This window comes from Triturus cristatus, chromosome 4_1 (assembly GCF_964204655.1).
Source record: "Triturus cristatus chromosome 4_1, aTriCri1.1, whole genome shotgun sequence".
In the NCBI taxonomy this organism is placed as follows: Eukaryota; Metazoa; Chordata; class Amphibia; order Caudata; family Salamandridae; genus Triturus; species Triturus cristatus.
The window spans coordinates 887,923,543-887,950,153 of NC_140585.1; the positions used below are offsets into that span (position 1 = coordinate 887,923,543).

A 26,611-nucleotide genomic window follows, 5' to 3' on the forward strand; every position below is an offset into this window, starting at 1 on the left:
GCATGAGGTAGCTCCAGTAGTGCGCAGTGTCCCTGAAGGGAATAGGGTATCTGGCGCAGGGGTTCATAGTCCTAGTGGAGGGAAGGACACTCTACTGACTCTAGCTGAGAGGTACAGGGAGAGGGGTTCCCAAAAAATTGAAGTCCTGGTGGGTGAATGTGAGGACCGCCCAGAAGAGTGTGGGTTGTGTGACAGAGACAGTCAGATACTGTCTAGCCAGTCTCAGGAGGGTGGTGTGGAGTACGTGTGTGAGGCACTGGATGGTAAGGTGAAGGATAGTTTGGTTAACCCTGCTAGGGTGCAGTGTGATCCAATTGTGGGAGAGCATATTGTAAGTCCCTGTTTTCCAGAGCTATGCCAACACCTGTGTGAGGGTGAGTTCTCTGACCGCAGAGAGCCCACATTGGAGGCAGACCTTTTGGTGGATTCCAGAGGGTCTGGAGAGGCATTGGGGAGTGACCCCGTGGGGAGTGGCTCAGGTATCTTCCAACCCAGAGTGGTGGAAGTGGTGCAGAGTAGCCCAGCTAGGTCCCATGGTAGTGGGAGGGGTGCAGGGGCTCACGTCCTGTCTCAGTGGAGAAGGAGTGAGTGTGGGGCTGCGTGCCCCCAGGTGCCCCAAACCCAGTCTCAGAGCCTGGATGGTTCTTTAAGGGAACACCAGGCGGGGAGCCTAGGCTGTCCTGATGGCCCACCCGTTGAGGGGGATCCCCTAGAGTCTAGTGGACGGGGAGTGTCTGTAAGCAGGCCTCCCTCGGTTCTGGTGTCTGGCAGTACCGCTCCAGTCGGGAGGGTGCAGAAGTCCAGAGTGAGGGGTGAGAGGGGGAAAGAGTCCCCAGTGGAAAAACCAGTGGGTCAGGGGCTGGCCAGAAGGGCTGCGTCACCAGTAAAGGACCATGGTGACATCACTTCTGTCCTGGGGGATCTTCAGGCACTGTCAGATGGACAGGGGTCAGGAGATCAGCGCCAGGCAGACTGTCACACGACACATGAGTTATGTGTCACCCTCAGGGGGGGCATGCGTGCTCCCCGGGAAGTCCTGGCGCGCCAGGCAAGCATTCAACCGCATGGGTTGGTCCCAGGGTTGGGAAGCCAGGTTCAGGTGTTATCTGACCTGGAGGGTGGGACAACGGTAATCAGTGTCCTGACCCAGGTTGCTTCTAGGGGTACCACTCCAGTTGGGAGTGGGCTGTACTCTGGAAGGGGGTGCAGAGGGAGGGAGTCCTCGCCTCTGACCCCGGCTCAACTGAAGGGTTTAGACCCTAGGTTGCAGGGCCAGGTTCAGGGTGTCCCCCCTGACCTGGACGCCCAGTTGCAGGATAGAACCCCTGAACTGGTGGGTGAATTGCGCAAGACACCTCCCACAGATGCCCTGGCAATTCTGGAAGGGGGTACCACTCCAGGTGGGAGGGTACGGAGCCCCAAGGAGGAGGACCGGGTGTGGGAGAGAGCACCCCAGTCTTTAGTCCAGCCGCCGGGTACAGTCCTGGGGCTGGTGGGCCAGTGCCAGGATATCATACCTGACCTGACAAGGGGGAGAATGGACAAAGGGTGTCAAGCACCTGGGGCTACTGCCCCCCGCTCCCTGGCGCCACAGAGGTTTGAGAGCCCTGAGAGGCATACGGCCTGGGTCTCATCCCTGACTACTGTCAGTGGCCACTGTAACATTTTGCTGTCTGTCTGTTGGGACACACGTGTGGGCCAGTTAAGGTTAGGTGCTGCACAGGTGGTGTCCACAGGTGAGGAGAAGGTTTCCCCAGGGATTGGCTTGGTGGGCCCTGAGAGTATGGACAGAGGGATTCCAATAGGTTCAGATTGGCGTCGAACTGGAGTCTGCCCCTGCAGTTGCGGTCCAGGTCCTTGTTCTATCGCCCCAAGCAGGGAAGACCATCACGGTGGTGATTGGTCTACCCTGCGTTTTGGCTGGAAGGGGGTTGTGTTGGACTTGGCCCTTCTTGCAGGGTCATCCCTAAACTTGTTGCCTTCCTCCTGCATTTTTTCTGACCTGGTGTTGGCTGTTTTATGACTCTGGGCACCTTACCACTGCTGACCAGTGCTCAGGTGCATATGCTCTCCCTATGGTAAAGTGTATTATGTGAATTGACTTCCACGTTTGGCATATTTGGTTTACTGTCAGTCCCTAGTAGAGTGCACCAGGGGTGCCAAGGGCTTGTATATCCAAATGCTGCTAGTGGGCTTGCAGCACTGATTGTGCCACCCACAGGAGCAGCGGGGTAAAATGTGTCTAGGATCTGCCACTGCAGAACCTGCGCGCGGTCTGGTACCGTCGCGCTGACTGAGCAAGTGTCCCCACTTGCCAGTCCCTAAACCTTCCCTTAACTACATGTTAGTCACCCCTCTGGTAGGCCTAAGCGCAGGGTGCATTGTAGGCATAAGGTAGGACATGCCCTGATGTGTGTGGCATGTCTTAGTAGTGAATTACAGCCATTTTCGTTTTTCACTATTGAAGGCTACCTGCTCTCCGTAGGCCAGAATGGGCTGCTGGGATCGCTACACGCTGTGACCCCAGTGGACTCAGAGAGCATGGTAGAAGGTCATGTTTAGTATGCCTGAACTCGGGGTAATAAAGTACATCTTTTAGTAAAGGTTATTTTAATACCCCGGGTTTGCAAATGCTACTTTTAGAAAGTTAGCCTTTGCGTGCCTAACCATCTCAGTCCGCCTCTGCTGTGTGTGTGTGTGTTCTGCCTAGCAACAGTACCGGAGCAGGGCTGGGGGATTCCAGGAGACAGGTTGGCTGCCAGGTGGTGGGTAGAGAGATTACACCAGGATGGGTGGGAGGAGTACACCCTGACTCTTGAATAGACCTGTGCTCTGCCACCACAAAGCCGGCGCCGCCCCCTGTGGAGCGGCTGATGTCTCTGCCCTGCTGCTGAAAGGAACAAGCCGAGTCACCACAACAGAGTGCTCCAAAACTGGACTGAGCCAGGCCCAGGCCCCCTGGCGCTAAAGAACAAAAGAATCCCTGTATAAAAGTAGGAGCCTGGCTCCTAAGAAATCAGATCCAGATTGAACCACGAAGGAACTCTGCCTGACTAGAAGGACCTGGAAGAAGCTGAAGGAGGAGTAACTTTCCCTGACCTAAGGGACTGGCCTGCAGTAGGTGCCTTGCTAAGGAAGGAGAGGAAAAAGACTGAAAGAGACTTTTGCACTTTGTTCTTCAACTATCTCCAAGGGCTTGGAAGAAGAGCTTGCCCCCTGAACTGAACCCCAGGACCAGTGGGTTCACCGTGTCTCCGCTCGTCTGAGAATTCGAGCCGTGTGCTTTCTCCCGCCGGAGTGCCCTGCGCACCTTCGCATCCCTCCTAGGGCCGTGACACCCAGAAGCCTGACCGCCTCCACTCGCCGAGAGCCCCGCTCTACCTGAGTCGCTCTGGACCCACGAGTCTGGCCGTCCCGCTTCCCTGTCACCTGCCTGCTACTGGAGCGCGCTTGGTGCCCTTTCGCCCTCCCGCCGGATTTCTAGTGGGGAAGTGAAATCCAGCCTCGGACGGCCGCCCGTACGTCGTAACGTATCCGGCCGCCCCGCTTCACCTCCCAGCCTGAGTCTGACCGTGCCGCCCTCCGCAGTGACCTCCCGCACAGTCCGTGTCGGAGGCCCTGGGCCGCACCTGTCTACCGAAAGCCGCCCGCTGAATTCTTGATCCGGAAGACCCACGAGGTGCAGAACCTGCATCTCTCCTGAAGACTCGTCCAAGCACACCGCACGTTCCCAGGTACAGTGAACTCTCTATCGGACTCGGGGTCCGCAACGTTCTGATTTCCCCGTATCACGGTACCCTGGGTGCACTGCGCATCATCGTGACTGGACCGACTCAACCGAGCCCTGTGAAGCGCTCGTGATCGAATAAGTTACCAAAGACAAGAACAGTGCCTAATTATCATCTTGTGGCTTCCATTTCGCAACCGTTATTGATGGTCTTTTACATGCCTGCGTAACAAAGAATCTTTTATATAAAGCATCCGTATTTTTGATACAACTTACGCCTGGTGTCCGTTTGTGGGGGATCATTGTGGTTTACTGTGTGTGATCATAAATGCTTAACTGACTAGCGCCCTGAAGTTTAGCCCTGACTGCTCGCGCCACACTACCTATAGGGTGAGCAGGGGTTGTTCTGAGGGGGTAACTCTCTCGCCCTGAATAGAAGAAGGGACCACTGCTTGTCACAAGTACCTACCTGTGCCAACTAGGGGTTCCCCATTCTAACATTAGCAAAAGAATGCACATTGTAAACTGTCATATGCAATAAAAAAAGGGGGTTTAATACATATGTCTCTTATTAGTCTGACAGCAGAAAGTGTCGGTTTTCTCCAACAAGGATCATGGTTCATGTCAAGGTGTGCTATCAGTCTCCCTATAATGATGGGATTCTTTAGGCAAAAACCAAATAGCCATGTTTATTTTCACATTAAAGTCCACGGGCCTGCTTTATTAAATGTGGTGACAAAGGCAGTAGCCCTTTCAGTTTAGTGAACAACTTCTCAAAGCACGTAGACTTAACATTTTTGGTTGTGAAAACGCACGTTTTCCTGTACCCATATAGGAGCATCGCTGTTTTTCAGGAGTAAAGCATGCTGATGCACACATTACTGCACGGCACCTCCCAGATAATGGTTCCAGACTGCATTTACAGGGTTAGTTGCCCTGTTATATTTCTTTAGGGTATATAATTTACACACTGGTTAAATCAGCAATGCCTTAACAAAGGGGTTTCAATTTGTAACTCGACGGAAAAAGCTATGGTTGGACATTGATTTATTTTTTAGGTTGCTCATGTCCGAGGTTCTAGTCCACAACACTTCCCAGCTGTGCTTCAATACCCAGACAGGGATGTGGAATTCCTATAGCCCGATGCCAAGGACATATTGTTTGGGGTCCTAGGCAACAAGCTTTCATGAGTATTTTGCCCTTGGGAAATGTAGGCCCAACCCCGTGCAGCACAAACCCTTTGGCTGTCAGTTTGCAGTACCACATTAGGGATCAGGGAAGGGCACTGTCTGCAGTAAAGGTAATATTTTTGCCCATATGTTAATGCTGTTCAAACGTGTATTTATGGTTCTTTAATTGAAAGCCTTTATTATTATTAGGGTGAGCACTCAAAGTAAATGTTGTAAGCTCCGACTGCACTACTGACAATGGTTCCACGATTAAAATGTGTAAACACGTTTTCAAAGTTTAGCAATATGAGGCTACGCATAATGCTCTCTTTGATGCAGATCTTTGCAGAAGCTTGAAACCAAGATTGATGATTCTTTACTTTACAAATAAAATGTTCAAAAAAAATGCAAAAACATTTAGCTAAACTACTGTAAAATTTTAGGTACCATTACTTTGCAGCATCATTTAGTAGAGTGTTCACATATGCTGGTATTTTCCAAAGATATTCATAATGGAAAGTTGGTGTAACCAGTTTTAATAAGATTATGGGAAACATACAAATTAACAAGCATTGGTAAAGCCAGTAGGTCTGAAATATCTGGTCAGCCTTGATTATCAATGTGCGACTTGTTTTGGCATGGTTATTGTAAAACCTTACTGGTGTGGGAGCTGCCGGGCCCTCACCATTATAACAAGCATTGGCAAAAACTCTAATGATCTCAAAAACACACATCACCACAGTAGTTCCTGGCACTGAACAAAACAACTGTGTCGATATGCTCCATGTGAAATAACAGTATACTGTCACTCACAGAAAAAGGAGTGAGTGAGTGAGAGAATAATAAACACAAATGGTCATGGTTAACGCCAGACCTAATTAGGGTCCCCATTACTAAATAAAGTCTCAAAAGTGCACCCATGTCCTTGTATTAAGTGCAGATACACAGCTTTTGAGAGTTCACAAGACTTTACAGAAGTAAGCCAAGAAAAGATTTTTGAACTGCATTTTAGCATGAGCAAATATGCAAGTTCACTTTCCCTCCAACCACTTTTTTCCCAAACCTGGAAGAAGTTTTAGGTCTGCCAGTACATTTCCAACTTTTCTCGGTATGGGAAAAGATTAGAGAAGAGTTGGCGACAACCCTTAAAAGCATGCAAGTTAGTAGGTTTGCACAGACGCCAAAGGGCATTTCAACCCTGGAATTGTTGCTTACCAGTACCTTCACCCCCAGATCTGCAGAAATGTAGCAACATAGGGAAATTGCTAGTATTCAAACCCTCCTATGGAGGGAGCCCTGGCATTATCAGAGAGGCTATTTCAGAGCTCTTTTATATAATGAGATTGCTGCCATAATTTGTCGCCGCATTACATGGCACAAAAGGGACAAGTGGATTTTGTTAGAGGACAAGCAGATTTATGATGCAACCTGCCCCAGGAGTGTAGATATTTTATTAAATTCCACACCCTTGACACCCCGAAATTTACATGGTTAAGGGTATTCACAAACTCTTCAATCTCTTTCTACAATGGAAAACGTTTTGCAACGTTTTTCATGGTGGGAAAAGGTAGGGTGCAGGGAGAGTGAATTTGCAGTTCCTTTGCAGATTTTAGCATCAGCAAATGTGTTCATATTTGCTCATGAGAAAATGAATAATTCTAGAGACAATGGCCCCTTAACAAGAAATTAAATAAGTTGTTCTGGATACAAAATCCAGTTCCATAAACATTCAGTGATCAGAGTTTTCAATTTTATTACCACAATCCGATCAAAAATTTGAATTACTCCAGCCGTAATAATTTCAAAAACCAAAGATCAAGAGAGCAGACAAACAATGAGCAAAAAAACAATAATGCATAGAAACCAGGTGTTAATAACTGACAATAAAAGACAGACATTTACAGGCAAGCAGTGACCAACATTAATATAACACCTTTAGGTCTCTTATTAAAAGAAAAACACTGCTGCACCCACAACAAAAATACTTCAAAGCATAGTGTACGTCGACGATGTTCCGATCCCGTAAAAATATGGGATCATCATTAGGACTGAGGATCAGTTGCCTGGCATGGTATCAATTGATGTATTACAAGAAGCTTCTGATTATACAACATGCTGTAATTAAACAAACAGGCTTTTTCCACACAATTAGTGCCTATTCAAGGTAGTGCACTGTTGAATCCCAAATTTGCGGCGGATTTGGGGGAAATCCAAATATATGCCCATGTAACAATATAAGCAATTTCTAAAATAAAGGAATTGAGTACAACTTATATTCTGGTGTAAGAGACTAGTATAGTAATAATTATGAAGACCCTTACAAGTGCTGCTTCTATCGACAGCAGTACAAAAGGGGGTGGTGATGGACGGAGCATCAGAACCAATCAAACACTCACACCCAGTCAACAGATCTGGGTTTGATCCATCACCGTTCTTTAGCCCACTCTGCCACCCGAGTTCAGACATGGCCATTTGCAAATCAGTCTGACCCTGTGCCTCATGGGAACAGTCCAGCCCGAACTGCCAAGCCATGCCTTCCCTGGACCGGAAACAAGCTTCCTAGGACCGGTTTCTGGCATTTCAGCCGTCTTCAGCCAGGCTTGCTTGAATCCAGTGGCAAAGTGAGCAAGGGACTCACGTCTGAGCATACCCTGCCAACTTATGGCGAACAAAGCGGCACAAAATAGGTTGGTGATGGACGGAGCATCAGAACCAATCAAACACTCACACCCAGTCAACAGATCTGGGTTTGATCCATCACCGTTCTTTAGCCCACTCTGCCACCCCAGTTCAGACATGGCCATTTGCAAATCAGTCTGACCCTGTGCCTCATGGGAACAGTCCAGCCCGAACTGCCAAGCCATGCCTTCCCTGGACCGGAAACAAGCTTCCTAGGACCGGTTTCTGGCATTTCAGCCGTCTTCAGCCAGGCTTGCTTGAATCTAGTGGCAAATTGAGCAAGGGACTCACGTCTGAGCATACCCTGCCAACTTATGGCGAACAAAGCGGTACAAAAGGGGTTGGTGATGGACGGAGCATCAGAACCAATCAAACACTCACACCCTGTCAACAGATCTGGGTTTGATCCATCACCGTTCTTTAGCCCACTCTGCCACCCCAGTTCAGACATGGCCATTTGCAAATCAGTCTGACCCTGTGCCTCATGGGAACAGTCCAGCCCGAACTGTCAAGACGGTGATGGATCAAACCCAGATCTGTTGACTGGGTGTGAGTGTTTGATTGGTTCTGATGCTCCGTCCATCACCACCCCCTTTTATACCTCTTTGTTCGCCATAAGTTGGCAGGGTATGCTCAGACGTGAGTCCCTTGCTCACTTTGCCACTGGATTCAAGCAAGCCTGGCTGAAGAAGGCTGAAATGCCAGAAACCGGTCCTAGGAAGCTTGTTTCCGGTCCAGGGAAGGCATGGCTTGGCAGTTCGGGCTGGACTGTTCCCATGAGGCACAGGGTCAGACTGATTTGCAAATGGCCATGTCTGAACTGGGGTGGCAGAGTGGGCTAAAGAACGGTGATGGAAGAAACCCAGATCTGTTGACTGGGTGGGAGTGTTTGATTGGTTCTGATGCTCCGTCCATCACCACCCCCTTTTGTACCGCTTAATAGAAAATTAGTCCCGAATGAAAATGTATTCGTGTCATACTGACCCGATAGGAATGTGCAAAACAGAGTATGAGAAAATGAATGGCATGTTTACTAGGGGAGTAGGGTTTCCAAGTCTAAGTCTTTCAACTACTGTTAATTCCTGAAAGGAGTAAGTCTGTTTTGTTTAAAAAGAAAAATTGCCATACAACCACATGTAATTAAAGGAGGCTATAGAGACGGTATTTAAAGTTGCACAATAGTTTAGCAAAGCTTTATTTCAGATTTTTTGTATGCACGAACAAGTCAGTAGTTTTTTGTACACATTGTATTTCGGTAAAGCAGCCACCACTCTTGCCATCATGCTTGTATGCGTATTTGCATAGAAAAGGGAAGCATTATAAGTAGTTTCAAATTGTTAACATTCTCGGAAAATGTGTGGATGTATGTATACTGAAACCTCCGGCGCAAGCGGATTTCAGACCTCGCTGCATTTCCTCAGTGCGCTCAGCCTAATAGTGAAGGCTTTTGTATTCATTAATCATATGTATGGATTTGAACAATTTATATTCATAGACACCGTTTTTGCCCTGGTGGCCGACAATCCCCTTTCACAGATTTACAAATCCATACCGTGGTACAAAGATAGCATGCACGAAAAAACAGTGAGCGAGCAGGCAGACTAAGGACTGCAAAGGCAAAAGCACAAAGGCACAGAACACGAGCACAAAAGGAGCGGAGAGAGCATAGATGCAAATGCAGCGCATCTAGAGAAAGCATGTGATATAGCGCTTACTACCCATGCGAAGCATTGAATCGCTTTTCGGCAAGTAGCGTGCTACTCCGGAACCCTAAGGATTAGGGGTGGATTAATATAGGGAAATATAAATTGTTAATTTGAGCAGTGGATATGGGAGTCTGTTAGCCTGAATAGGCTAGAGGGCAGAGTCTAAGAAGGGTTATTAGGGAGATTATAGTAGTAAAGTGGAGTATGATGATTAGTTAACGGAGTGATAGAGGAATAAAGTCCAGGAAGTATTACTTTAAAGATCATAGTAGCAAAATGAACTTTTTTGTAGTGAGTCAAGGAGGGATAAAGTAGGGGAGAGTCTAGAAAGGGAGATCATAATAGAATGAGGTTAGGGAAGAGTCGAGGAGGAAGAGTCAAGAAAGGGTCCTAGGAAGATCAAAGTAGTAGAATGAGGTTTGGGATGAGTAACAGTGAAGGAGGTAGACGATATATTGAGAGAGGTATAGGATGAGAGAGTAGCGCATTGGAGAGAGTTTCTTTATTTTTTTCTTTCTACAGTAGGAGTTAACTAATAAATATGTAGGTACATAACTACATAGAAAGGGTATAAGGAAAATAAGTAAGAGCAATAAAATTGTATTGTATAAAGTTTCATATGTGCATGTATGGATAGACAAATTCAGACTTTCAGGTGTTGCTGTATGTAAAATGTATTTTTGCATTTTTAGAATTTTATGATTAAATGTTCCCCCATTTCAATAGTGAAGCACTTACAGGTGGATGCAACTGTTAGGATTATATTCACACAGTGATAAATAAAATAAACAGACCCATAAGCAACCTATCAAATAACAAAAATTATGCAGTGGCCTATAAAAATGTTAAGCATAAAATATATACATATTTTTGAACCGCAAGTAATATTTACATTTATTAAGCAGACCCAACGAATATTGATATATTTTTAAACCATAAGCAGTATACATATAAGTACAAAGAAATGTACATTTCTAAATACATATACATAGCCAAATTATACGTTTATATGCATTCGTGTTTAAGTATGATGGTCATGTAGGAAAGAGCCAAGTCTTGAGCAGAATTCTGAAGATAAGATAGTTATGCATGGCTCTTATGTTAGGGGGTAGTGAATTCCATAGGTTGGCGGCTTGATTAGAGAAAGATGTACCAGATATGTGGTTTTTTTCTTGTGTGCTGTGGTTTTGAGGCAAGGTGCCAATTTTGAGAGGAGGCTCCTTTGCTGTGTGTATTTGGTGACTTTACTCCTGATGAAAGTGGTCCTGTTCCATGTATTGCTTTGTGGGTGATACAAAGCAGCTTGAAGGTGGATCTTCTGGCAACCAATGTTAGGCCCTCAAGGAAGGGGTGATGTGAGTTTGTGGCTTTACATGCAGTAGTCTAGCGGCAGTGTTCTGAATTTGTCATTTATTTCATAGCTAATAAAGATAATAAGTGGTAGAGACCATTGACGTAGACAGTACAAGAGAGATAGTAGCTTGGATCTTGTGTGGAAATCCTAGGTGGGGGGGGGGGGGAACATGTCACAGGGTTTTCAAAGTAATGAAACTTGATCTTGCTAACTTGTCCACTTATTGATAATTTGAAATCCATGGTAATTTCAAGGTTTCTTACTTTCTTAGATACTTTAGCAGGTGGTCCGGGATCGTCAGGCCAGGTGCAGAGTAATTTTTCCAGTCGCCACATGTGAGTATTTCAGTTTTGGAAGCACCCAATTTGAAGAGGCACTGATCAAATGCTCTAGGGTAACTGAAGATTTTTGAATTTCTAATATATTTGGGCTTTCCAGTTTAAGAAGCATGTGTATCTCATCTACACAGTTATAGCATGTGAGCTGAAATTAATTGATCACTGCCGGTAATGACTTAATGTACATGTTAAAAAGCATGGGTGCGATGAGAGCCTTAAAAAGACTCCTGCCTTTATGAACTATGGTTTGGAAGAGAAAGGGGGAGTATGGATGACATTTGTCTTGAGTTGAAGGTAGGGTGTGATCCAGGCAAGAGCAGTCCCATCTAGGACGTCTTCATAGAGTCTTTGGATAAAAGCATCATGGTCAAAGGTGTTGATGGCGACTGAAAGGTCTAAGAAAAGTAGTGCAGCGACTCCATTCTGGCCTACTGCGTTTTTAAGGTTATCCCAGATAGCCATGAGGGCAGATTCTGTGCCTCTTCGTGAACGGAATCCTGTTTGGAAGTCAGAAAGTATGGAGTGATCTTCAATGAATTGTAACATATGGGCAAATGCTGCTCTATCAGTTTGCTCAAGAAAGTTCCATTTGTAATTGGTATGTATTTGAGTCATGCAGGTTTGTTTTCTTTACTTATGGGTGTGTGTATGCCTTTTAAGTCTCTGCAAAGACTCCTGTAGTTAAAGAATTTAGGATTTTTCTTACTGGTGTGGCAACAGAGGCAGTTAAAAGAATGTGCTTGAAGATTTATGGTGGACAAAGGTCAAAACGGCAGCAGACTGGCCTGCTTGCTTTGACCAGATCCATAAATTCACTTTGTGATAGTTGCTAGAAGGACTTCAGAGGCTGGGTAAGCCTACCCTTGGAGGGGATTGTTGGAAATGGGTTGGTGCTAGTGGTTTTCCTTTGTTTTAAATAGGAGTCTAACATGTCTGCTTTGGTTGTGTAATGATTTGCCAGTTTGATAGTAAATTCTTGAGCCATGGGATGAGTTTCATCTGTGTATTTAGGTTTACGAAGTTCAGTAGAAATTTTTATAAAATTCTTTATTTGCCCATTTCGCATTTTGAATTCTGTCCTTATAGTACCTTTTAGTGTGATAGGGTTTATGCTGCTGTAAGGTGCAACTGAAAGTCTGGATCGAACTGTATTACTATAGTAGTGTGTTGCACAAGTGATTTTAATATGTGTAAGAGAAATGTTATATGGCTGTTTAAAAGGGTTATGAGATGGTATAACAGTGTCTGATGGGTTACAGGTGTGATGCTGATCAACTGTATGAGAGGCAGCTTGAGAGTGTGTTGGAATGTGGGTGGGAGAAAAGGTTTAACAATGAATGCTTTTGTTTGGCAGAGACGCTTGAATTGAATAGTGGAAACACAGCTTGCCTAACTGCAGGCAGAGAAACTACCAATTCATGACTTCACAGTCAGCGGCAAATAAATAAGCATGTGTCATTTAAGGACACCCTCATTAATACATGAGCAAGCCAATATAGTTGCAGGAAGATTTATATGCACCAGAGCATATTGGGGGGAGAGGGTGGGATTAAAAGTGAAATGTAATCTTTCACAGCACATTTTACACATAAAATTCAAAGGATTCCGAAGGGGCACCAGTAAAATATCACAATGCTTTCAAGGTGCACCATGTTAGCCCTGGGCATTGCATGTTCCCTCTACTGAAGAAAAATACAGCAAAAGGAGTAACTTTCAGCTTTCATTCGCGCAACATAAAAAAAAAAAAAACACATATTTGCTAGAGTAATAGGTAGTAGAAGTTTTTAAAAAAGAAAAAAAAACATGCAATTACACATGACCTACCATTTTTCAACATGTATCAAACACATTTCTTCGCCTTCTACAATTCATGTCCTTGCAGTTTACCACCTGTCCGTTGCAAGTATATGTCGGCCAATGGTTTATGAATGAGAACCCACTTATACAAGCAGGCTACATGTCTCACAATCACAGGCAACAGACTGCTCGACAAATTGGACATGTTAATTCATACAGCAATACTACCACTCAATCTACAGGATCAGAAAACATGCACACAGCAGTATTGATAACATCATATAAAGGGTTATTGATACTCTAAAAAATGTCTATACAACAGTGATAAAAATTACGGCCATACCCCAGGTACCAAGATCAGCAATAAGCACCCCCAAACCCTGCATGAATTATCACCCAAGTATCACCTTTAAATATATTTCGGGAATTCAACCAGTCGCATATCAAGCATCAACTTGCTAGTTTTCTGAAAATATGCGTCTTATCAAATGCAGGAGATTCCGTTTGGATATGTTGCATTGTTTTTATACATTTACATAAATAAGCTCAGTATCAAACAAGAGCTTTCCACGTCCAAAATTTGTTGCAGAACACCTAATTTTCACTCTTAATAAAAGCACACCTGACCCTTAAATATCAGCTTTCATTTGCAACAAGTATTTTGAGGTACTACTGCTATACATGGATAGATTGACATTTTATGGCATGGAACCCACAATGATGTCCATTGTAGGACACATATTGCTACACCATTATAGCAGCAATAGACCGAATTCTTTCAAGAATGGAATCAATATGCCCTAAGTGGCCATTGTTAATGTTTCTAGAACCCCATAATATGTCAAGAGATACTACTATAGGTGAAGAAAGCCCACAATTACGGCAAAAATGTCCAGTTCCCCCAATGTGAACCATTATGCCTCAAATGTGGTCACTGCAGGGGTGTGAAATTCCTATAGCCCAACGGCCAGGACATATTGTTTGGGGTCAAGGACAAGAAGTTTATGTTTATTTTGTTCTTGGGACAAGTAGGCCCAACCCCCAGCAGCACAAACACTTTGGCTGCCAGATTACACTACCACATTATGGATCATGGAATGGCACTGTCTCCAAATAAGGTAATATTTGTGTCCATATGTGAATGCTGTTCGATCTTGTATTTATGGTTTGTCAATACAAAGCCTTTATTATTAATTAGGGTGAGCGCTCTAATGAAATGTTCTAAGTTCAGGTTGCACTAATGACAGTGGTTGCAGCAGAAAAATGAGTTCACACATTTGCAATGTTCAACAATATAATGCTACGTATAGTGTCCAGGATGCTCTCTGACTAAATGCTAATACATGTAAAAGCCTGAAAGCAAGATTGATGATTCTTTGCTTTCAAAAAGAAATGTTCATTACAAAAACGCAACTAGGAAAAAAATGTTTTGCTAAACCACTGTGAAATTTTAAGTACCATTTCTTTGAATCATCATTCCGCAAAATGTGTTGATGCATGCTAGTATTTCCCAAAAATATTCATAATCGAAAATCAGTGTAACCAGTTGCAACAAAATTATATAAAACATGAAAATAAACCAGCATTGGCAAAGCCAATATGATTGACTGGTGGTCAGCCTTTTGATTATGTCAATTTGTGTCTTGTTTTGTTAACTTTATTGTTGTGGGAGCTTCCGGACCCTAGCTATTATAACAAACATTGGCAAAAGCAAAAATATGTCTCAAAACCACACATTGCTACAGTAGTTCCTGGCACGCAAAACTACTTTGCGTGCCAATATGCTCCTTGTGAAAGAGCAGCATGCTGTCACTCACAGTGAAGCCAGCCAGTAGATGGTATTTTAAGAAAAACAAAAACGACAGATCTAAATGGGGCCCAATTCCTAAAGAAAGTCACAAAATTGCACCCATGGTATATTCCTTGCAGTAGTGCAGATTTACGGCTTTCATGAATTAACAAGAATTTACAGAAGTACGTCAGAAAATCATATCCCTAGAAAATATTTGTGAACTGCATTTTAGCACTTTCAAATAGTCATATGTAGATTTCCTCATGTGAAAATCTGTTCCGCTGTAACAAGTTCACTTTCCCACCAACCACTTTTTCCCGAACCCTTAAAGAAGTTTACTTTTGTCCTTGTCAGGAGTACATTTCCAACCTTAAACTTGCCAGGGGTGTGGAATTTAATAAAATATCTACTTGTCCAGGGGCAGGTTGCTTCATAAATCTACTTGTCCTGTAACAAAATCCACTTGTCCCTTTTGTGCAGTGTAATGCGGCGACAAATTAAGGCAGCAATCTCATTATGTAAGAGTTCTGATAAAGCCTCTCTTATTATGCCAGGGCTCGTACCATAGAAGGGTTTGAATACTAGCAATTCCCTTATGTTGCTACGTTTCTGCAGGTCTATACTGGGGCTGAAGATAGTGGTAAGCAATAGTTCAAGGATTGGAATGCCCTTTTGAGTCTATGCAAACCTACTAACTTGCATGTTTTAAGGTTTTTTACCAACTCCTTTCTAATCTTTTCCCATACTGAAAAAAGTTGGAAATGTACTCCCGACAGTGGTAGACATAAACCTTCTTCCGGGGTTGGGAAAAAACTGGGAGGAGGGAAAGTGAACTTGAAACATTCAGATTTTCACATGAGCAAAATACACATGCACATTTGCTCATGTTAAAATGCAGTTCACAAATATTTTCTGGTAGTACTATTTCTTGGCCTACTTCTCTAAATTCTTGTGAATTCACGGAAACTGTATATATGCACTTAATGCAAGGATAAATGCCATGGATGCACTTTTGAGACTTTCTTTAATAATTGGGCCTCTAATTAAGCCTGGCGTTAACCATGAGCTTTTGTGTTTAATAAAATTCTCTCTCTCCTTCTCTCGGTCTATCAGCTGGCTACACTGTGAGTGACAATATTCTGCTCATTTACAAAGAGCATATTGGCACACAATGTAGTTTTGTTCAGTTCTTGGAACTGCTGTGGCAAGGTGTGCTTTTTGAGACCAAAACCAATTTTTGCTTTTGCCAATGCTTGTTAGAAGGGTGAGGGTCCTGCAGCTCCCACACCGATAAGGTTTTTATCAAAACCATGCCAAAACAAGTCACGCATTGACAAAACCAAAAGCCTGTCCGCCAACTTCAGACCTACTGTCTTTGCCAATGCTTGTTTGTTTCCCACAATCATATTATAACTGGTTACACTGATTTTCCATTATGAATATTTTGGGGAAATACAAGCATACAATATGTTACTAAATGATGCTGCAAAGATATGGTACCTAAAATCTTACAGTAGTTTAGCAAAATGTGTTTTCCTACTTGCATTTTTTTGTGAACATTTTATTTTGAAAGCAAAGAATCATCACTGTTGCTTTCAAGCTTCTGCAAATATTTGCGTATGATCAGAGAGCATTCTGGGAGCATTACACACAGCCTCATATTACTAAACTTTGAAAACATGTGTACACGTTTATACTGGAAACACCGTCAGTAGTGCAGGTCGAGCTTACAACATTTACTTTTAGTGCTCACCCTAATAATGAAGGCTTTGCATTATTGAACCATAAATACAGGTTTGAACAGTGTTAACACACGGATACAAATATTACCTTAACTGCAGACAATGCCCTTCCTTGAGTCATAATGTGGTAATGCAAACTGGCAGCCAAAGGGTTTGTGCTGTAGGGGGTCGGGCCTACTTGTCCCAAGGACAAAATACACATGAAAACTTGTTGCCCTTGACCCCAAACAATATGCCCTGGGCGTCGGGCTATAGGAATTCCACATCCCTGACTTGCCCTACCTGAGTTCCTTACTACTCAGTGCATAAGCAGAGAATGGCAAGATCTGGGAAATAGTTTGTCTGCACGAGGGTTGGGATTTACTCTTTAGGTCGAAGCCTACCAGACAGTACATAAAGACATGTTTGCAGCATTCAGAAAGTTTCTCTAGGAATGCATTTTACCCACTGCTTACCATTATCGTTGTGGTTAGTAACTCACACTTGCTTGCTTTCTATTTCCTGGATTTATTAGGTCAAGGCCTACCGACAGCAAAGCGGTCAGGTTTGCTAAAGACGTCTTGGGAGCATTCAAAAAGCTTCCAATGCATTCCATTAATGGCATTTTACCATTGGCTTTGAGGTTTGCAACTCACATTTGCTTGCTTTCTATTTGTTGTTTTGGGCTGTCCAGCTTGAGTTCATCCCTCCCCTTCAGGTGAAGCATACCCTGATTTCTTTCACAGTGCTCACTTTCTGTAAACATCCCTAAATCTTGTTCTTATCTCATCACATGTGCTGTGCACTCAAAGACAAAGGTCAAATGTCAGGCTCTGTCTGCCAAAGGAGCTTGGTATTTACTTTTCTTTCTCGGACTTCAAAGAAAGAGGGTTTGTGTGACAATCTTGCTCTGAGAGGATTTTATTTCTAGCACACAAACTGAAATTGTAATTGCTCTGTGCAGCTATTTCGGTATATATCACAATTAAGAAAGCCCAAATGAAGCACTTTTTTTGTAATTCTGAAGTGTGGTGGAAACATTTTAAAATGACCAAAACAAATCTATACACTAGGTAACTGACATTTCCACACATCATTTGTGCACTGTACAGTTTTATCTGTAAAAATGTATGTCTGTGCAAACGTAATGGTCAATTCAAGTAAAAATGTTTTATCTGTTAAGACCGTGCACTACAACCCCATACATACTCCAATCCACATTCTCTCTTGTCTACCACTATACTCTATGCAATGCACACAACTCTGCACCAACGCACTCTTCAAAACTGCTCTTTACACCAATACAGTCTAGGCCACTCTACTATGTACCACACCATACCAATCTACTCTATTCTGAAACAATGTACGCTACGCCATTGCCCTCTATGCTGAATAACCTACTCAATAACACCCCGCTGTACTCTACTCCAAACCACTACACACTAAGCTAACATACTCTACACCACTAATCAAAAACAATGCACTATATGCCACTATACACTACACCATTGCACTCTACATGTCACTGCACTTTATGCCAATCTATTCTACTCTGCCCCACTGTACTATACCCTACTACTTTCCATTCTACTCTACGTCAATCTACACCACTGCACTCCATGAAACTACAAGGCAACACCGCACTCTCCGCTGCCAAACTCTACGCCACTCATCCTATGTCACTGCACTCTAATGTATTCCACTCCACTATAATCTAGAACACTCTACGCCACGGTTCCCGACTCAACTCTTTGCCACTCCACGACACTATGCATTTCCACACAGTGCCACAATACACCAATACACTCTACCCTGCACCACTCCATTTTACGCCACCTCACTCTACACTACTCCACCCCAACCCCTTCACTCTAGTTTAGGCACTCCACTCTATGACACTTGATTCCAATCTATGCTATGCCACTTTACGCCCCTCGATTCTACATCATTCCACTCTATGGCACTGTACTCCACGCTACACCACTCCACTGTATAATACTTTGCGACCCTCAACTCAACACTGCTTCACCCCAATTTGCTGTGTGCCACTTCACTTTATGCTAGGCCACTCTACGACACTCCATGCCTCTACTCTACCAACTTAATCCATGCTGAACAGCAGCCACTCTGGTGTACAACATGGCTAAAGCACACTGCCAAAGCCAATAGCTCTTGCATAGGCAAGACCTATAAGCTATGCCCATGCTTATTTTTAACTACAAACTGCGTCTAGTAGAAGGTGCCTGCTCAGCTGCCCTCTAGTTATGTACAGTCCACACACAAAAGCAATCTAAGCTGCTCGACTGAGTTTAGGACTTTAGAGTATCTAAAGACTGCATATGAGTGACAAAATTAAGCCGCCGCCACTAAACGGAAGAACAAGATAGCTTTTTCTTCTAACCTGAGCAGAGATCCTTCATGTGTACCGCCCGGTTACAGTAAACAGTCCTAAAATCAAACCTTTAAAAAGGTATCACATTAGGACAGCAAGGATAAAAAATAACTAAAACACATAGTATGCAAGGAATAAGAAATTAGTACGATGATTGAGTCCAGATCTAATCTGAGTGCGCACCTCTTCTAACAGATGAGAATCCATTAACTAATTTTATGACTTATCCCTACCATTTACCCTACATGTCTTAACTCAATAACGAAAATGGTAATTTCCTGCAGCTTGCTCAGCTGATGAGGATCAGAATGCTACTGCTGCTAGTGCAGCATTGACCCCCACCTTGAAACCTTACTTTTCTCTTATCAGCCAAAATTAATTTTACTGCTCATATTTTGAATCATACAGTTCTCATCTTGTGAGGCACTGACAAATCTACCCACAATCAAAGAAATGACTAAAGCAATTCAACATACAGTTCGGAAAATATGTTCACATGATCATAGAAGTTATGGATACTCAAATGTATACAATCACGATAAAATGAAATGATTATGTAACAGTTGTGTAGATGTGCAGCTTGTAGGGGTGGGGAGTGACGTCAAGAGAGCGAATAAAGCAACTCTGGGAGGCCTGATGGAAAGTGGTCAGTAACCTTAAGACAATAACAATGTGAACCGCAGCTGCAAACTAGTACCATTCCAGAATTGCATACTTAAAGCCCAGGCAACCCTTGGGAGCTTAGCTCCTGGCAACGGAGTAGGAACATGGGACTGTGCTTGCACAACAGCCAGCATACTTTCTTATTCCAGATCCACCAGTCTGCCATACTCCCTCTTCAGTCTCCTAGAACACACTTCCTTTGTTAAAGTGTTCGAAGCAAAAGATGATATCTGAATTTCACAATTTATCTGACAAGTTTTCAGCTTATAGACCTTGTCCTAAATTACTACGGAGTCTTGGGATGCTCAAAGTCCACACAAATTGGCACCTTTGTTTAAAAAGGTACAGATTTTCCACCTCAGTAATCCTACACATCGCCAACATAGCCCTTTCCAGTTTATGTACATGGAATCTTGAGAGACAGCCCCTTTAGGGGACACTTATGTGGCGATTTTAACGAGGCCATTACACTCTATGGAATTCCAATTCCTAATGAGGATGCCTGCAGGAATAGGGAAGTATTATGCTCCTAACAGATGGGAAAGCGCTGAATTGCAGGTATGAAGGTTATCCAACAGTGCCAGCACTCTTGCAGGAGGGTAAATGGGAAAGGAGGATACAATAATTAATCTAAACAATGAATATCCAGTAGACAGAGCCAGAATTGTCAGTTGATATGGCATTTGGTTGCTTCACACTGTTAGAGAATCATATTGAATAGAAGCCAGCCTGTTTGAAGACCGATACGTGGTTCTTAACCTTTTGACTTATGTGAACCCCCACTTAATCAGGACTGGAACCCAGGGACCGCGACTGAATGATTTTTGGACTCCAGGGACCCTCAATTAGCCTTTACTCTAAGATGGGGTCACAGCCCAAGCATTTTTGATTATCTGAACCGCATAAACAGTACACAAAAAATAGATGGGAGTTTTACTGAATTCAATTGAGTCCACTCATCGTCTATACTGTATTCTGTTTGATGCGCTTGCACTGCTCCCAGGAATCAATATAAGTATACTAATTTAATTGTTAGCCTCCAATGTCAAGTACTTTAACATTTAAAGAAAGTTTTAAAGTGTTCAATTGTACATTTTGCTTCTTTATTAATATTGTTTTTTAATCTGTCAATTCGATTTAATTTTCTAAGCAGTCGCTGACCCAGAGTAGGCTTCACTGCCCCAAGGGTCCCAGACCACACACTCAGGTTAAAAAAACCACTGGGTTATATTGAATAGCAGCGGGGTATATACTCCTACTGATCTGTGTGCTGTAAAACTCTGGACATCTAGCAGTTGTATCACTAAATGCTAAAACAAAGAATTACAAAAGCCAACAGGTTAGATATTTATATAGCATGCCATCAGATTTCTCAGTGCTTGCTTGGCACTGGAAAGCAAGGGATGACAAAAGCATCTGAAAAACTGATGCAACAAGGGGGTAAAAGACCCGCTTTCTTTTTACAGTGTCCATTTTTCAGAGGCTATTGACAGTGCTCATTTCCCAGGGCTGCAGTACCGCTCCGAGTTAAAACCGTCCCTTACACATGACAATGGAGGCTGGAGAACACATCCAAAACTGCCAAAACAAACATGCACCCTCAAAACAAAAGGATTTGCATTTATAATACAAGTGTTAAGCTATTTGCTTCACCAATACCTGCATATAAAAAAGTAGGCAGAATAAGCAAAATAAAAAAAAGTAAGAATTATTGGATGAAAAGCAAACATCTCTTACGGTATCTGTAAACCAAACACTGAATATTTTTACTCTTTATTAGTGGCTTGATTTTTCAAATTCCACTCAGCCTATTGTATGTGATGCAGCTGAAAATTAACAAAACTGGTTGAGAATTAACAGGGAAATGCTGGCCATCTAGTAGCAAAAAAATGATGGATTTAGGCCCAGATCTCTGTACTAGGGTGAATGTATGACATTGTTCTGCATTCTGTCCATCAACTGTTATTTTTGCATTTGTCACCCCGAGTGGGAAGGGTATGCCCAGACGTGGGTCCCGTGCTCTCCATGCCACTGGAATCAAGGTATCCTGGCTGAAGAGGTGTGAAACCCCGAAACCGGGCCTGGGATGCTTGTTTCCAGTCCCGGGAGGACCTGGCTTGGCAGTTCGGGCTGGGCTGTACCCATGAGGCACAGGGTCAAGACTGATTTGCATATGGCTGGGTTCAAACTGGAACGGCATGGTGAGCAAAAAAACGATGGATTTAGGCCCAGATCTCTGTACTGGGGTGAATGTATGACATTGTTCTGCATTCTGTCCATCAACTGTTTTGTATTGGCCATCTAGTTTCGGCACAGCTCAGAACTGCAACAAATGTTTTGGCTACAGCGTGCTCTTCAGCAGCTCGAACAGCGTTGTATTGCAATACTTAGATTTCACGTACTACCTCTATGTGGGGTGCTGAAGAGCATGTCAACATGGGTAGCAGGATACACCGTGTAAGCTTGAAAGTATGTTATCTTTGTATTGATCCTGTGTGGAAGTGTTTCAGTTTCACCAACCACCATGGGGGTGCTTACCAAGAAATGGGGTACAGAACGATGGATGAAATAAGTGTGATACACAGGCGCGAAGTTTATGGTTTTCAGTAAGCTGACAAATTTGAGCAGGATTGCAAGTCTCTTTATAATATTTTAGCAGGATTGCTAGTCCTTTTATGGTATTTGTACCGTTCATAGTTCACTTAACTAGTTAATGCACTGGGTTGTCTATTCTGAGATAGTGTGGTCAAAGTGTATGATCTTAAGCAGCCATGGGTTAAAGGGAGAAATATGCTGGGACAGACTTAGTGAATATCATCCCATACAGGCGCGCAACACCCATTGGACTCACAGGGCTCCAGCCCAGCCCCCCCCACCCCCCCCCCCCCGTCGTGTGTGGCAGCCCGGGATGAGACAGCTTCCCGGCGCGCACACAGCCGCACCCGAGCACTTCACAGGTCTTTAAAAGACCATTTGCAAGTTAATGAGGCCTCGCTGTTGTTTCACCCCTTCTAAGAGCCCCTGCAGCTCCCCTCTGCCTATGGCTTAAAAGATTCAGCCCTCCCCGAAATTTTTTCTTAGCCCCCGCCGAAATGTGGCCCTAGTTGCGCCTCTGATCCCATATACGACTGATATTGTAAGATGTCAAGAAGCATGAGTAGAATGTAGTTAGTTGAGACCTGCAGTAGTGGACTAAATTAAAATCCTCCATTGGCCAGCAGCATGTTGCCCATTTCTTCAGTGCCAGTTCAATTGATGGGTGGCTCATTTGCTGTGGACTGGTATGGTACTGGCTGAATAACATATCTCTTAGCAATTCTGCTGTATGTGAATGTAAGTGTCAAGAAGTAAAAGGGAATTATTATGTAGCCTGTATGAACTACAATTACCAACTACACCTATGAGTGTTATGACATTACTATTTGCACAAGTTCTATACTGCATTTGTATTCAAACTACATTTATATAGAGTGCACTAACCCAAAGGAGGTGGTGTAGCACTTTATACTGGGCAGCAAACAGATCTGGATCCCAGGGTTAGTAGGTTTTTGGTCATTGGGATGAGACTTGTGCTCTTAAGAAAAGTATGCCATGCCTTTACTCCTGTTTCTATGTAATAGATTAAATTAATAGGATTTATCTTTAATGAGAGGATGGGGCCTATGATTTCATACATTGGATGGCGGTTTTAATAGAAGAGCTAGAGAATATTAGATGTTGTTAGAATGCAGGGGCATGACTTAAAGCAGATGATGTGATCTTTGAAATGAGGTGTGGGTAACCATCACAGACAATAATAGGGCTTAAGGTAAAACATGCATGTGGCTTAGAGTAGGCACTGCTCGGAGAGAGGACTCATACAGAGGATGGAAAGCAAGGAGAGATTTACTTGAATGAAACGAGAGTTGGCAATCTAAGGTTTACTCCATTCTGCTTGTTTTAGTCAAGACTTGAGTGCGAGCTATCACCGCTGCCACCATCACATCATCCAGCATTACCACCACCTTCATTACTGCCAATTTCACCATCACTTTTCTGCACGACTATATTTGTATCCTTTGCCACATGAACATCAGACATATGGGATTTGCCAAAGTTTTTCATTAGGCTTCTAGGCTGTCGCAATACTTTTGAAGCCCAAAAACCAGCATCAGTTTGGAATGTGGAATATGAAATACTCGTTTAAAATACAGTATAAATGCTATATTAAAAACAAACCTGAATGAGTGTAATTTTGGAAGCACTAGTCAGACCTAGCACGTGCTTCAAATCAAAATGGAAATGTTCTGTAAATCTCTCCGTGACAGGTAGAAAAAAAATGGTTGCCAAGACTGGAAATTAAAAAAATATATGTGTCTGTACTGAAGCAGTTCTTTATCTCAGGGTTTAATGTAGGAATGAAAAGGCATGCCGGCAGAAGGGCGTTCGGTGCTGGGAGAAAGGATTAATGAGATGTTACAAAGTGAATATAAAAATATATTACGTTGCCTCACAGACTAGATGAAAGAGTAAATTGTTCTAGTCACAAGAAGTCAATACAAAAAGCTTAGAAGGATTACTCACAAACCTAGTACCAGAAGTTACATTATACACAAGACTCCCCGTTTTCATTCACGAGTTAATTGATGGTCTCGCAAAGTTACTAACAAAGTCAAAAACCATATTCATCAATTTAAAAAAGGGACAGCACACAAATATGGAGAGAAAAAAACAACGTAACGGTGGAGTACTTGTACAGATTTGACATGGGGCAGACCTGAATCTGAGCACACTGGAATGGCCTTTATGTCCGAGTGCCATTAATAGTGTTTGCTTCAATTTGTTTAGGTATAAAATACCCACTTTAATGTAAACATAAGCTCGCCCGGATCCGCCACCAGTCAAGTTGAAGGTTGTTTTCTGCTTCTACCTCACATTTATTATGCGAGTTAAATACATGTAAATAAACATGCACATGGGTTGTGCTCGGTTAAGGAAGGGGTGGAGACAACCATCAGTATGGGAAAATGTAAAACGATTAGTGCCCTTTCATTGTTTTGTTCCCTTTCACTGCTGTGCCATTGTTGCGCTACAATACATCTTGAGTGTTTTAGTTCGCGCCAAGTTTCTCAATTTAAGCTACAGCTTTGTTTGTATCTAAGGTTTTAATTCACTCTCAGTTTTACATCGTACATACTATCGTTAACTTAATTTCATGTTAATGTTTCCCTAATGCCTATTAAACTGCGGCCTCAAATCTTCCATAAAACACAAACTTGTGGTGGTCTGAATTTATTGGGATTCGGGTGGAGCGACCATGTGGGGGGGTGCCTCTGTTGTAGGTTCCATATCCTCAGAGTCAAGGTTCCCCTCTCTCTGTGTGTTGGTGCCTCGGTAACTACCAACGACCCTGCCCCCATGAGCACGAGGGCGTCCATGTCTCATCCCCGCCAGGCACATTATGCCCTCCCACAACTAGGTCCTCTCCGGTTATGGCGCCTTGCTACCCCTCCCATCTCGGGCTCTGCGGCCCGCCCTCCTCTTTGCTGGACGGCGGCCTAGAGTGGGACACTGAGCCCGGGTCACGGATCCTGTGTTTTATAGCAACTGCTCCCGAGAAAGGAGACAGCCGTGTCCTGCCGCTCATCAGGCCAGTGCTGCGGCTGCGCCGGCTCTGGAGTGTGAGCTTGCGCGGTAGGGCACTCACCTCAGAGCGGCTGCGCTGCAGCGGGCCTGCGCCGTGAGGGACCTGCGCGAGCAATGGCGAGCCAGCCGGGGGACGAGCACCGACGCAAGCAAAGGCGCCTGCGCACAACCGTCAACGACGCAATGACGTCACCATCACTATACGCCACACTATTGGGGCCATCTTGAGACGGGCTGCGACTCTTAACTCGCCTATACAAACCGGCAAAGGCCTGTTTTTTTGTATCTCCATGTTAATGCTAGGCAAATTATCATTATGTAACAAACGGAAACCTAAGGTTTTAGGATTGACTGATTCCCTCATGGCGCCAGACGAAACCGATTTTATTGCAGCATGCTTGCTCTTCAGTCTAGGGGTCGGGGCCTTCGATCTTTCTTGTCCAGTGCCTCTGTCTTTACCAAAATGACATGTTTTTAGGTCTCGCCTGAGCCAGCGCTTTAGCGCTGCTCTGGCGAGAGCTATAGAAAGCGGGATTTGGAAGTGCAAACTAGTGCTTTTCAGGCCGCCAAATACAGTGCATGTGCGCCGGGCGCGCGCACCATTTGTCAGCCTGCTGATCACTTTCGCGGCAGTTTTGATGTTCTCAGTGAGCCGTGCGGCCACTGAGAACATCAAAGCGGCCGCGAAAGTGCTCACCATATGCCAGCCTTCCCTTTGTTGCACCGCCCCCCCCCCTTCCATGTGGCTCACTTTGTCTTTCATGGCCGCGCGGCGTTAATTTCACGGCCGCGCGGCCAATGCTTGTTTTGTACTTGCATTTAGAGACGCGAGCAGTCTGAAGCACTTTGTTAATTTAAATATACCGCGCGTACACCTGGGTTTTAAGCAGTAGCGGGGCACGTCCTCTTCGTTTTCACGGTGAGTTTTATTTAGACAAAGGACACGGGATACTGATTTCATGAGGCAATGGCGTTTTAGTTAGTGACGAGCTAACATTTAAAAAGCTTTTGGCAGGCGTCTGTGAAGGCCATGACCCCACCCCCACTAGGGATTGTAAACACAGGCTTGCTGTCCGCGAGGCGCTCTCTGCCACCACCCCCTGCTCTGTGCTCTCACTCCCCCCTCCCTTCGCCCCTCCCTCCTCGTCAGTCATCGGGCTACAGCTTGTTAGTAGCGCATTTCAAACACACCTATAACAAGCATTGGCATAGCCAATAGGTCTCGCCTTTGGGACCTTATAAGTGTTTAGCCATGCAACAGTTGCATAACTAAACACAAATTCACCCTCGCTCAGCATCCTGTGATTCTGGGCAAATCACTTAATCTCCCCAAGCCTACCAAATAAACAAGCATTGGCATAGCCAATAGGTCTCGCTTTTGGGACCTTCTAAGTATTAAGTTATGCAGCACAATATCCTTGGTGCAACACCATCAACTGTTGCATGGCTAAACACTTATAAGGTCCCAAAGGCGAGACCTATTGGCTATGCCAATGCTTGTTTTCTGTTTGCTGGAAAGGTTTAGTCACAAACAACACTAGTGAGTGGTTTGCTGCACAAAGGGTCAAGGGCTGCGATGAGGCTAGGACAAGGAGGCGGTGCCCGAGAACTGCCTATTGCTTGTAACATGGAAAGGGTTCAGAATATC

General features: G+C 44.0%; 1 protein-coding gene across 4 annotated transcripts in view; it reads right to left on the bottom strand.

Moving 5' to 3' along the window:
* Positions 1–25,161, bottom strand: part of NRF1 (nuclear respiratory factor 1) — a 687,565-nt gene extending 662,404 nt beyond the window's left edge. For all 4 annotated transcript variants that reach the window (XM_085653634.1, XM_085653631.1, XM_085653635.1 and 1 more), the window contains exon 1: positions 25,025–25,161. The gene's annotated coding sequence lies outside the window, so the exon portion shown is untranslated. The remainder of the gene's footprint in view (positions 1–25,024) is intronic.
* Positions 25,162–26,611: the final 1,450 nt, after the last annotated feature.